Genomic DNA, 13,109 nt, shown 5'->3' with positions numbered 1-13,109 from the left:
TCGGCGGGGCTCTCCGTTAAGTTTGAGGGGCGGGTCGCGCTGTTCTACCCCCCACCCCCGCCCCCATCTCCGCGGTTTTGTTCGTTACGGAGGGCTTTCCGTCGAGTTCACGCGTCCTTGTGGGCCCCCCACCCCCATCTCCGCCTCCCCAAAAGTCGGTGCCTCAGGGTCACTTTGTGAAGAACGGGAGGGATCGAGAAGCGTGGTATTTTGGAAAACTTAGTGAACTCAACGCCTGGTGAATCCCCAGTTTCTGAAGAATCATCATCTTCCAAAAAAAAAAAAAAAAAAAGAAACCTGTCCAGGCTGTTTTGGCCAACTCGTGTGAGACTGGCGACAGGTGCTAACGAAATCAGCTGTCATTTAGTGAGGAGAGATTGTTCCCCGAATCCCTAGGGGATGAACGGGGAAGAGATGGTACAAAGAGTTGGTCCAAAGAAAACGCTTATGCTAAATGTGTGTTTGGATGGTATGGTTAGCAATTTCTCATTAATTGGACTTGTTTTCCGTGAACAATAGCTTTGTTGAGTCAGAAAAGACTGGCTGCAGAAATGTTCGTTGCCTAAGAAATCGAACGTGTGCTGTCCGCAGTTAAGCTACTTTGTCGCACGGGATCTGTAAAATTTTAATTCATTTGGAAATAAAGATGTCTTTGGTATTTAAAAATGCTTTAAATGCTGCACGGTTTGCTAGCTGGGTTTGAAAGGTCGTTATCAGCTTAGTTTTGTGGCGTTTCAATGTCACATAAAACAACATTTAAAACAACAGTTTAAAAAAGCTTTTAAAAAACACTAATGCTAACACAGGTGAATGTAGTCTGTACTTCTAGGGGGGTTTGAGATCGAGCGGGTGGGATCCTAACCCTTAGATCACTAGGGAGCTAGGGGGGTTGGTTGTGGAGTTTATTTTCTATTACTCCTTATGACCATTAGCAAATATTTTATGTTTGGAGATAAAATGTAGAGCAAGTGTGTAATCCTAACTATTGATCATTTTATTTGCAAGAAAACGAAAGTATTCAAGATACATTTTAATTTCCTTTTCCTATTCCCTAAAGTTAGGAATAGATGGGGTTCTAGTCTTAGATATAGAGAATCCTATTCTCTTTTTGGAGGTGTGTGAGAGAATGTAATGTTTAAAGTCTTGGAAACACTTAGGAAAATGGCATCTTAAATATTAATTTTTGTGGAAAGTGAACGTATTCAAAGGAACGAAATTTAGAAACACTTAGACACTCTTCTTATTTGCATTGTTTTATCTGTTGATCTAATGTGCAGCCTTCTATTTTACGGTTTCAAAAAAGTGGAGACAAAGAAATGTAGTGTAAAAGTCTTACACATTTTGCAGTGTTCAACATCACTGAACTGACATTCCAGGTGCTGTTCCTAAGTATTGTCTACATTTATATTAGTTGTTGGTAATTATAAAAAGTCCTACTGATAATCTTGCCCATTGTTAGGAGGTGAGCTAGTTATGCAGATTTTGGCAGAAATTTGAATCTTTTAGAATACAAAATTCAGTTTTCCCCATCTTGTGTACATTATATTTGATAATTACTATCTTTGTACTTGCCACAAGATTTTGTTTGAAAAGGTTTTTGGGGGAATTGGTTTTAAATTTTTTGTGTTTGAATTGAGAGTGTATTTAGTTTAAGTAGCAGTGATAAAAAACTATGCTTGTTGATTTAGTATAGTTAGGCAAAGAAAAAGAGCACAAATTCGTTTATACCAGCTTTGCCTTGCATGCATACGTAAAAGTGATTATCTTTGTGTTGACCACTAGAAATGTGTAGGTAGATTTCCCCAGGTCGCATGGAGATTTTCCAGGATATCCCCCATCCTTTGAGCTGGCATGCTCCAGGAGTCTGAGTTAGTTTCTGACTTGGCCTAAAGAAGTGATTAAGAAAGTTGATCTGCTTTTTAAAAACTAACAGCAAGGAAAAATCCTATGATGAGCTAATGAATTCTGGAGTCAGTTGGAAATGATTTATGGATCTGCCTTGCAGTCTTTATGTCCATACAAATGAAGAAAACATTTTCTGTGAATGATGACTTCTACGTGGGCAGGTGAAGTGTGCAGTTTGGGGAGAGCAGAAGAGGAACAGCTTATTAAGTTCAGAGAAAGCTTCACCTGCTGGAGGCCTTCCATGTCTCTTCAAGGGCTTCGTTGGTATTCTTTACTATAGCCTGTATCCAATTGAAATCACTTGCTGGTGCCATCCCTCCCTTCCCTCTGAAGTGCCTTGAGGCAGAGGCTCTGTCTTAGTTTTCTTTGTGCACCTGAGTTGCTAGAGAGCAGGGATTAATAGTTGAATGAATAAAGGAAATCCTGAAAATATAGGGAAATATTTTGACAAAGCAACTTGGAAAGCAAACAGGATATATTCATGTTGTGAAGAGCTTTGGAAGGTATTTTTCTCCCTGAGTGGCAGTGGTTACAAAGAAAAATAATTATCAAGGTGTACAAGTTCCATGGTTTCTCCTAATTATTAATACCCTAAGATACTGAAAATCGGATACACTTTAGATGTAACTGTTGGTTTTCGTATTTGGTATTTCAGGCAGCCAGAGAGAAGCTTGATGGGTCGTCTGGATATACCTGGCATATAGTATCTGCTTAAATTGTGTTGAAATTGACCGAAATTTAGGGGACGAATACGTCTTTTAATCAAAAGGGGTTTAGTTACCATTAATGAGTTCTTGATTGGAATAACTTGAGCTAGGTTTTGAAGCTAAAACTGAAGAAAGTAGTATTAGTGTAGTTACTGATTGTTTATTGGGATGCTCCTCATCATTCTTTTAAGATGGTAAATGTAGTTGTGAATCCAATAATATCTCAAAAGGCGCAGCTGATAAATTTGTAAGGTGGTTGCACTGTTTTTGTCTTGCCGTTGCACTGCTATGTGGTGCAAAAATATGACAAAGTGGAAAAAAAGACATTAATATTAAAGAGCCTACTGTTTGCCAGATGCTTCATTCGTTTGCTTGGTTTGTTTTTTATTGTGGTAATATTCACATCAGGTGCTTTGTTTTTAATTCTTGCGAGAACCACCTTGGGCTCATCAGCAGAGGTTTGGATAAATGAAACATGTTGTGTACATACAATGGAATGTTCAGCGATTGAAGGAATGACATATTGAGACATACAATAACGTAGGTGAAACTTGCAAATGGTATGCTAAGGAGAATAAGCCAGACACACAAGGAAACAGTTTATGATTCCATTTATAGGAGGTAGCTAGAACAGGCAAATTTACAGAGACAGAAGGTAGAACGAGGGGTTACCAGAAGCAGAGGGGAGATGGGAATGGGAAGTTAGTGTTTAATTGGGACAGAGCTGCTATTTGGAAGGTGAAAAAAACTTTGGACATGGAAGGTCAATGTTTTGAATGTGTTTAATGCCTCTGAATGGTGTGCTTAAAAATGGTTGAAATGGTAAATTTTATGTGTATTTTACTGTTAAAAGAACTTTAACAACAGCACACTCTGCAAACATTTACAGATAAGTAAGCTTTGGTGTAGAGGGTTAAGAATTTGCCCAGGATTATCAGCTAGGAATTTGCAGGCAGGATCCAAACTTAGATTCTGTTTGGCTCCTATTATCAGCTTCACGTTATCTACTTGTCTTCTGGATGATTGAAGGCAATCATGGGTTCCAAGAAGAATGAGTTTATTTGAATCAATCAGAAAATTATATTTAAAAGTAGATAAATTGTAGTTCAGACTGAACTGAACTGAATTGTAGTTTTATGGGATCTGATGCCCCAGACTAAGTAAAAGATGTCTTTGTGGATTTTTTTTCAGCCAGAATTCTAATAGAGTGCACTCTGGGGGGAAGATAGGAAAGCTTTGAGTGTGGTCTTTGGAGTCATATAACTTGGGTACCCTGTCACATTGTCCTTGAAGTCTAAGTTCCTTGTGTGTAAATTGGTGTCTTAATGATAAGCATTCATTCCATAAGGTTATGGAGAGGATTAAATAAATGAATACACGTGAAGCTCTTAGTGAGTCTTTAATAAGTGAGTCTTAGTAACTGTGCCAGTATTATTTTTTAAAGACTAGATGTACTTTCTCATTCATGGAACTAAACACTTCCCAAACTTAAATATCTGTATATAAAGAAAATAGTGCCACATAGGATTTATATGTTTACTTCTAATTGTCTATTGTTTAAAAAAACAGACACTATGTATTCAATTTAAAATACTGACATAATTTAGATGTTTATCAAGTGAACATTTCTTGATCCCTGTAACCCCATTCCGTGTCCATTAACAGTTTGCTGTGTATTCGTCCCAAACTTTCCAGTGTATTCGCGCGAATATATTGGTTTGGCCAAAAAGTTCCTTCAGTTTTAAAAGTGAAAATAAAGACACATTTTTCCATTTTCATCAAGGACTTTTTTGAACAATGTATTCACCATTTTGTTCTACTGCCTTTTGCTATTTTCCAGGCAGCTTCATAGTTCTGTTTCCCCAAATCTTTTTATCTTTTTGAATAAAGAACTGTCTAGGTGCCTTTTATTGTGTTCCAGGGAATTGAATTTTTTCCTTTAAGATAATTTTGTGAAGACTGAAATAAATGGGAATCCAAAGGTGCAATGTCTGACGAATATGGTGGATGAATCAGAACTTCCCACCCAAGCTGTAACAGTTTTTGCCTGGTCATCAAAGAAACATGTGGTCTTGGGTTATCCTGACGGAAGATTATGGTTTGCTGTTGACTAATTCCAGACGCTTTTTGTGGAATGCTGCTTTTAGTAGTTGGTCTGATTAGGAGCAGTGGGTGCGTGCATGCTTAGTCGTTAAGTGGTGTCAGACTCTTTCCAACCCTGTGGACTGTAGCCCATGAGGCTCCGCTGTCCATGGAATTTTTCAGGCAGGAATACTGGAGTAGGCGGCCATTTCCTCCTCCAAGGGATCTTCCCGACCCAGGGACCGAAGTTGATTCTCCTGCACCTCCTGCGTTGGCAAGTGATTACCACTGAGCCACCTGGAAAGCCAGCTGGAAGCAGTACTTGTTGGAATTAATCAGTTGCTTTTCTGAAAGAAGCTCATGATAGAGGACTCCTTCCAATCCCTCCATATACACAACTTCACCCTTTTTGGATGAAGGTTGGCCTTTGGTGTGGTTGGTGGTGGTTCATTTTGCTTGCCCCACGATCTCTTCTGTTCCACATTATTGTACAGTACCCACTTTTCATCCCCCGTCACAATCTGTTTTAAAAATGGAATGTTTTCATTATGTTTCAGTAGAGAATTGCATATGGAAATACAGTAAAGAAGGGCCCCCCTCCCCCTTAAGTGGAACCCAAACATCAAAGCGATTAACATAACCAAGCTGGTGCAGATGATTTTCAGGTATTGATTTGGGTATTTTGAGAATATTGACTCTCTCTTGAGTGGTATAACATTGATCCTTCTCAGTTAACATCTCGATTTGATCACTGTCAACTTCATCTGGTCTACCAGACGGTAGAGCATTGTCCAGCGAGAAATCTCTAGTATGAAACTTCGAAAATTCCTTTTGATACTTTCAGTCACAGCACCATCTCCATACACTGCACAAATCTGTTTTTGTGTTTCAGTTGTGTTTTTGCTTTTCTTGAAGTAATAAAGCATAGTTTGCTGAAAATATTCCTTTTTTTCTTCCATCTTCAGTATTAAAATGGCTACATAAAAATTCACCAATTTTGGGACTTCCCTGGCTCTTTTTCCTTCCAGTGCAGAGGATGCAGGTTCAACCCCTGGTCTGGGAGCTAAGGGGTCCTACATGCCTCCAGGCCAAAAAAACCAAATCATAAAACAGAAACAGTATTGTAACAAATTCAATAAAGACTTTAACAAATGGTCCACACAAAAACATCTTTTATTAAAAACTTGACCAGTTTTGGTAAGTTTTTTTAAATGCACACTGATACGAGAGCTGTCGCAGTACACTAACAAAATTGTTTCGAATGAAGTTTAGAACAACTAAGCACACTGCTAGAGCCAGAATGGACTTTTTGGTCAACCCGATATATTTATACGTGTATGTATGTATTTTACACAAGCAGGGTTAAGTTATTTTGATATAAAACAATTATTTTAAGTCAGTACAGAGATCTGTTTCATTTTAAAAAGCTGGTATTTCTTTAACGCTTGCTGTGTAGTTGACACGGTTTTAAGTGCTTTCATTTATTTTACAGGGACACTGTAATAACAAGAGATGGAGGGATTAAGTTACTAGTAAGTGGTAGGTTACCGATTTGAATTTAGGCATTTGGGCTTCAAAGCCCTGATTTCTCAGCCTGGGGGTGTATGTTCGCGCACTTGTTTTTTGTTTTTGTAAGGCCCTGTGAGCTACCAATGATTTTAGCATTTCTTAAAAGAGTTGTAAAACAACAACAAAACCCCCCGAAGAATATGCAAGGCTACTGGCTGTGGCCTGCAAGCCTCAAGTGCTTAACCACGTGGCTCCTTGCCGAAGTGTACTGCCCTTTGCTCCCGGCTCTCAGGCTGTTGTTGGGTGGAATACTCCTTGCACCCGCTTCTGTGTCGTCAGGCGGTGAACCAGCTGTTTCTGTGGGTGCTGTGCTCACCCTCTGAGGGGGGAATATCCTTACGGAGCTTTGAACTTCTGCATGAAAGCTTTCTAGAGGGAGAGCCGATGGTTCAAGATTATGCATGTTTCAGGTTTTAATAGCTGTTGCCCCGTTGTTTTCTAGAGAGGTGTCCGTTTTTGGGGGGTACAGAATCAGCTTTACTGAAGTGTAGTTTATATACATTAGGATCCACCATGTGAAGGGTATAGTTGGAAGAGTTTTGCCAGCTGTAAGCATCCGTGTGACCGTCAGCTCAGTCACGATGTAACCTTGCTGCTATTGCAGAGCTCTTCATGCTCCTTTCCCATCATTCTCTCAGCTCCTGTTCCGGAATTTCATGTGAATAGAATTATGCAGGATATACTCTTCTGTGACTGGCTTCTTTGATCCAGCATGTTCTCGAGGTTTATCTGTGGTGTTGCTTGTTTCAGGAGTCACTATTTCTCAGTAGCAGTCCCTGTGTGAACATCCTGTGCTTTTTTTCACTTCACTACTCGCTGATCGGGCTGGTCCTTTTGGCTCTTGTTATAGTAAATCCTCTGTGACCATTTGGGCAATCTTTTTGCAGATGGATCTTTTCCTTTCTCCTGGGTAGACTTGTAGTTGGACTGTGGGGTCACTTGGTAAATACTGATTTAACTTCATGAGAAACTGCCAGGTCATCTCCACAAGTGATTGTGCCATCCTGCGTGGAGTCAGGGTGGTGTCTGTCTGGGACCTGTGGTTCCGCTCCGTCTTCACCAGTGTCCCATGTTGCTGTTGCTTAAGTCACTGGCATCTAATGAGTGCTGAGTGTTCTTTTGTGGTTTTGATGTATATTTCCCAAGTGTTCATGGTGCTGGATATCTTTTCACATGCTTATCGGCCATTTGTGTGTACTTTTCTGTCAAACCTTTTGCCCATTTTAAAAATTGGTGTTTCTGTATTCTGGGTACACTGTCTCTGTCAGATGTATGTATTGGAAACGTTTTCTCCTTAATGTTTTCCAATTTTGTTCTCCAAATTTTCCTCTTTGATTTTGTGTATTTTTGACAGTATATAGATCAAGTTAAGTAATAGCACTAGACGCATAATTGTTTAAATTCAGTAAAATTGTGTGAAAACAAATTTGTTCTTAATTCACAAGTCATTTAGTTCTTGGTATAACACAGTGTCATGTTTGTAGAAACATGAACATGAAAAGAATATTATTTATCTTGATGGTGTTAGGTATGTGAGTTATGTGGCATGAAGAATTTTAAAATTTGAAAGTGATAATATTTAATAATTCTTTAAATTTTCATTTGGAGTAGTTCGAACCTTTTCATTTTTTAGTGAATTAACAATTAGCTTTCATTTTTTCCTTCAGAGGATAAATGGGGAAATTAAAAGTGACTTTGATCTTAGAATCTGGTTATGTAGAAGTGATAATAAAATTGTCAAGCTTGGTCTACCTGTTTTGATAGTGAAGTAGTTTTTTGTTGTTGTTATATGATCAAATGTTTTTTCAGATTATATATACTTGATTTGTTCGCTGCTTTATTTCTGCAAAGTATCAGTTCTTTTGCTCAACACCTGATTTACTCCCACAGTAATTTTTAGTTTTTCTTCACTGTACAAAATAATGTCTTTTTGACACTTTTTTAAAGCTTACTAGAAACATTTTGAAGTGCTATGTATGAATTTAGTGTGCATAAATGCAACAGAGGAATAAAGACCATCCTGAGATGGTCTCCTCTTTAATAAAGAAAAAAAAGTGCCAGGGCTCCTGCTGGGTGTGGTCCACCTCTGCATGTGGGTTGTCTTCCATGGCCGTTGATTGCATGAGAAACTCCCGAAGCTGGTGTTCACGCTATCTCGGAAACAGCCTAACCTTTCTCGACTAGTCACACAGTGAACTAGCTGTTTTCTCAGGAGTTTTCTTGTACTTCTCCCCGGTTGAGCTCAGCTGGTCTTCTTCCTTGTCTCCAGAAGCCTCACGTGGAGTTTGTGGTCTGTCCTCTTTCTGGAATCCCTTCTGTATTCTTGTAGCGTCTCAAGCTGCTGTTCAGCCTTTCTCTCTCTCCCCTTCACTCAAAGCTCTGGTCTACTCATCTGCATGGTAGAGGTTAGAAAAAAGTCTTGTACATCATAGCAGATAGAAATAACATTTTGTGAAATTGGTTTAGGACCAATAAAATCGAAAACTTGGGCCTCTCTTCTCTAGCAGCAACTCAGTAAATAATCATTTAAATAGCACCCTAGCCTTTAAAGCAGAGCCTTCAGAAGTCTGCTCAAAAGTGAGTTTTATTCGTCTTTACTGTGTGTATCACCCAGTGAACTTTGCTACCTGCTGTCAGGTACTATTATGCATCTTTATGTATCTAATATACTCTTGATTAAAGTTAGCTTGAGAAGCCTGGAAATAAGTGAGGAATATAAAATAATGATTCTGCAAATTTATCTCAGGTTGGTCTTTATCTCTGTGTTGCATTTATGCACACTAAATTCATACATAGCATGTCAAGATGTTTCTAGTAAGCTTCTAAAAAGTGTCAAAAAGACAGAACATCATGACTGTTTTATCCATTTTAGTGTCTTGGCTTTTGATACTAAAGACCAAGTGCTTTGTAAGCAAAACACAAAAAATGACAAAAGCCTGGTTGATTTCTTTAAGCATTGAAAGCATCTTGATCATCGTCAAAGCAGCTCTTGTATGTTTTTGATGCTGGCGCCTGAAGTGAAGTTTCACAGGTGCGTGAGTAGCTATCGTGTGTTTCCAAGTCATGGAACTAGCTATTGTTTACTTCGAGCCTGCTCTGTGCCTGATATACATGCAGCTGTAAACCAACCATTTTACTTTTGAAATTTGTTGAAAGTCATACGTTATAATTATTCTAAAAAGATATAGCATTTGCTGAATGAGAAGATAGTTCGGTTCTTTGAATATTCTAAAAGGCTCTATTAGGATGAACTTAACCATCGGTTAACAGAATGATGATCATCTGAAAGTAGTTGTGTTTCCTTGGCAAGTAGCTTCGTGGATCTCCACTGCAAGTGACTGAGATGAGCAAACAGCCTGAGCAGCTTGTGATCACTGGGGATCTACCATGTACCTTTTTCATAGATAAAGAAATAGGAACTTGGTGGAGGTAAGTAACTTGCCTGAATTCATACAACCAGGAGGACAGAGGTCCCTTCGAGGATAGGGTTTTGCTACTTCTAGGCTTCTTAGCTCAAATACTGAGATGCTAGGTGGTTCACTTCTGTAGGCACTTATGTCTGTTTCTCTGGAGACTGAGAAATACTGGGCTTGAGTTTATATTACCTTCACAGGTGATTGTGATGCTTCCTAGCTGGCATTTGAGTTCTGTGCACTTCTCCCATTCCTAAAACATCTAATGCTAATTATAAGCTGGTTCCCTGGTAGCTCGGAAGGTAAAGAACCTGCCTACAGTGCAAGAGACCTAGGTTCTATTCCTGGATCAGGAAGATCCCCTGGAGGAGGGCATGGCAACTCACTCCAGTATTCTTGCCTGAAGAATCCCCATGGACAGAGGAACCTGGTGGGTTACAGTTCATGGGGTCGTAAAGAGTTGGATCCAACTGAGTGACTAAGCACAGCACATGATGTTATAGTAATAAAATAATTAAATAGACAATATAGTTTGGTAACACATACTGGAAATATCAGTGGTTATAAATAATACTTGAAGGGTTAGGCATTTTCTGGTACTTCAGCAGTATATTTATATTTATCATAAACCTTCAGTATAGGAAGGTCGTGAAAAGACTTAGAGCTCATCATGACCCCTATCTCCTTTACTTCCATGTTGGCCCGAAACTACTACTTTTTTAAGCAAGAGAATGAATTTCAGGGTGGAGATGAGCCCCAGGAGTTTCTGAAGGGTCTCTGAGGAGTCTTGTCCATGAGCTAAAGAAATGGCACTGACGGACATGTTTATCCCCTTGTGGTGGACACGAACCCCAGTGCTGAAATCTCCAGGTAAGGGTTACTTGATTGTAGAACGCCTGGAAATTCTGAGAGAGTCTGTAAATACTTGGGCATTAGTAGTTTGAACTGCCAAGTCCATTTTATGATACTGTCTTCGAATATAGAGGAAACTGGGGGACTTCCCTGGCGGTCCAGTGGTTAACGCTCTGTACTGCCATTGCAGGGGACGCAGGTTCGATCCCTGGTCGGGAAACTAAGACCCTGCTTGCTCTGTGGTGCAGCCAAAAAGAAAAAAGAATATAGAGGGAATTTTGTTTGGGGATTAAGACACAGAGTCAGTGTGTCAGGTGACAGTCGTATGTTGGCAGAATTGCCCGTGGAGAGTTTTTAGAAAGATATCGCAGAAACCTTCTCTTCAGGCCCCAGAGCAGCCAGTTTTCCTCCAGTGTCCTCCAGCGTGTGCACAGGTCACCGTCTTTCTGTTGAGCACACTTGCTGGTTTGCACGGGGGCTCATGCTGTGTGGAAAGCACTGGCAGCCCGCGCGGCTGACTGGTGTCAAGGCCTTGCAGGGCCGGCTGGGGTGGCAGCGTCCTGTCACCCGCCTGATGCTCACCAGGGTAACTTACCTAACCTGGGCTTCTCTGAAAACTTTCCCCAACGTGTGTTGGTAAACGGGTACTGGATGTTGGCTTATTTGAGATATGATTTAGAATAGACTTCCTCTAAGGAAGTATCAGAAGGAGTTTTGAAGAAACGCGTGTCCCGCGCCCCGTCCTTGGGTTACAGTGAGTTGTGGGTCCGTTTCTGGTGCATCAGTTTTTGTTCTGTTTCCTCTCCAACAGTGTCTTGGTAAACTGAGTCGTACCTAACAGAATGAAAGGTTTAGCTCATAAAAACAGGTTTTGTACAGTTTTCAAAGAAAACTTCACCCTCTAGATGTCAGTTTAGCTAATCAATCTGTTTTGTCTGTTGTCCCAGCAAACTGTTTAAGACCTTTATGATAGTTCAGTTTTCCACCTGGTGTAAATTTATATGCCATTTCTTTTCTAAGACATGTCTATCGAATAACACAGGAATGCTGGTCTGTAGACTCCGGGGTTTAGTTTACTCTTCTGCTGAAAGGAAGATGATCTGACTTTTATAGAAAATACACTACTGCAGAGTCTACTCACTTTTGCTAAAACAATCCAGTTGATGTTTTCTATCATTCACCTAAGACTGCTACATTACTGTAGTTTTCCTGTGCCTTTTTAGCTGGGCTCAAACCAGGGCTACAGATGTGATCTGAATTTCTAGTTTCTCTTATCAGTAGTCAGGGCACATTTGTTTCCTAAAAACTTATTGATACAAATGCCATTCACAGTACTTTTTCACCTGTAGTTGTATGTACTAGTGATCGTGTGTGCTGTGATCTGCTGAAGTTCAGGCACTAATGAGCCAGTTGTTTCTTGTGAACTTGTGTCACTTACCGTGTTAGGTACTTTGAGAATGTTTTATAAATTGATTTTAACTGGTGGATAGTACCTCTATTCCTGGCTTTCCCAAGTCCTTCAAATGAAGTTTCAGAAATTTCTTTTTTGTAAATTTTCACAAGTCTTTTGGGAGGACTGTTTGGATGCAGCAGTAGTGAGTTGTGTATTTTTGTTACTTGTTTCTCCCTTTTAAATAAAAACAGGCATGCTAGAAAGTGAAAAGGGACAAGATATTTTATCTTTCTCTTACTTGGGTAGGGCAAAGTGTGAGTGAGTATGTGGGGAGTTGGTCAGAAGGGTAGGTTTGTTTGGGGGAAGCAAAGCGGGGGGTTAGAAGAGACGGTGACGAGGGATGATACCTTCCTGTGAGGGTGAAGGGTAGGACAGATGGATGAAAGCAAGCAATTTGTTTAAGACAAATTTTGTTAACGTTAATCCCCTAATTTGGCACAGATGTACGGCAGCCTTTCTTTTGAATCCTGTAGTTGACAGTTACAATGAAGTATCCCTCATTAAATATTTTTAACATAGATTTAAAATGTTTTTATTTATTTATTTTTGGCAGTGCTGGGTCTTTGTTAGTTGTGGCGAGCAGGGGCTATGCTTGCTGTGGTGCGGAGGCTTCTCTCATTTTGGAGCATGGGCTCCAGGGCGTGTGGGCTCAGTAGTTGTGGCACGTGGACTTAGTTGCCCCATGCCTGACATGTGCGATCTTCCTGGACTAGGGATCAAACCTGTGTCCCCTGTAATGACAGGCAGATTCTTGACCACTGAGTCACCAGGGCAGCTCTCACAGAGATTTTTGTTTATCTGTTTTTTAAATTGCAAAAATGGTGATTCCTAGACTTTCATTCTTACAAACTTGTCTTTTAGGAAATATAATTTGAATATATGCCAGCTCCAGGCTCTCTGCTAGGCAGACGAAAAGCTGGGGTACTGTTGTGATTTCTGATTCATATGGTGTCTTGGATATACTTGTTCTCCAAGTGTGCTCTTTGGGCCGCAGGGAGTGGGACTTCCCTGGTGGTCCGGGGGCTGAGACTGCCCTCCCAGTGTGTGGGGTCAGAGAACCAGGACCCACATGCAGCAACTAAGACCTTGATCCAGCCAAACAGATATTTTAAAAAACAATTTTGGTAA

General features: G+C 40.1%; 1 protein-coding gene across 7 annotated transcripts in view; it reads left to right on the top strand.

Annotated features, from left to right (window-relative positions):
- The window catches only part of EZH2 (enhancer of zeste 2 polycomb repressive complex 2 subunit), a 56,726-nt gene that overhangs the window by 917 nt on the left and 42,700 nt on the right, over positions 1-13,109 (top strand). The gene's annotated exons all lie outside the window — the stretch shown is intronic.

This window comes from Ovis aries, chromosome 4, assembly GCF_016772045.2.
Source record: "Ovis aries strain OAR_USU_Benz2616 breed Rambouillet chromosome 4, ARS-UI_Ramb_v3.0, whole genome shotgun sequence".
Lineage (NCBI taxonomy): Eukaryota > Metazoa > Chordata > Mammalia > Artiodactyla > Bovidae > Ovis > Ovis aries.
Note: the sequence above shows the minus strand (reverse complement) of the source record. Positions and strands in the feature narration are given on the sequence as shown.